Source organism: Mandrillus leucophaeus, unplaced genomic scaffold (genome assembly GCF_000951045.1).
Source record: "Mandrillus leucophaeus isolate KB7577 unplaced genomic scaffold, Mleu.le_1.0 Scaffold1189, whole genome shotgun sequence".
Classification (NCBI taxonomy): Eukaryota; Metazoa; Chordata; class Mammalia; order Primates; family Cercopithecidae; genus Mandrillus; species Mandrillus leucophaeus.
This window is the reverse complement of record NW_012100198.1, coordinates 448,697-449,046: the sequence shown is the minus strand read 5'-3', so window position 1 is coordinate 449,046 and position 350 is coordinate 448,697.

Here is a 350-nt window from a genome sequence, read left to right as displayed (position 1 = left end):
GTGACAAGACACTAAAATGTGGAGTCTGGTTGCTACAAACAATTCTTGTCTGCAGGAGCTTGTCTGCTGGCATAGTAGATGGCCTCTGCCTCCAAATCTTGACCAAGTGCACATCATTGGTAGAATGTAAACTGTTCAGACCTTATTTTTCTTAGAGTCTGAAAAACTTCATGTTTAGCCTTTCGTCCCCTGTGGTATGGGGTAAGGAGGCATGGGACGCCATGCCAAGTGCTAAGAGACAATATCTAGCACACGTTCTTACACTAAAATCTATTCCAGATGGGTGAGTTACCTGTAAAAAATAGAATGAATCTATCAAAATGTTCTAGAAGAAACCATGCGTGAATTTA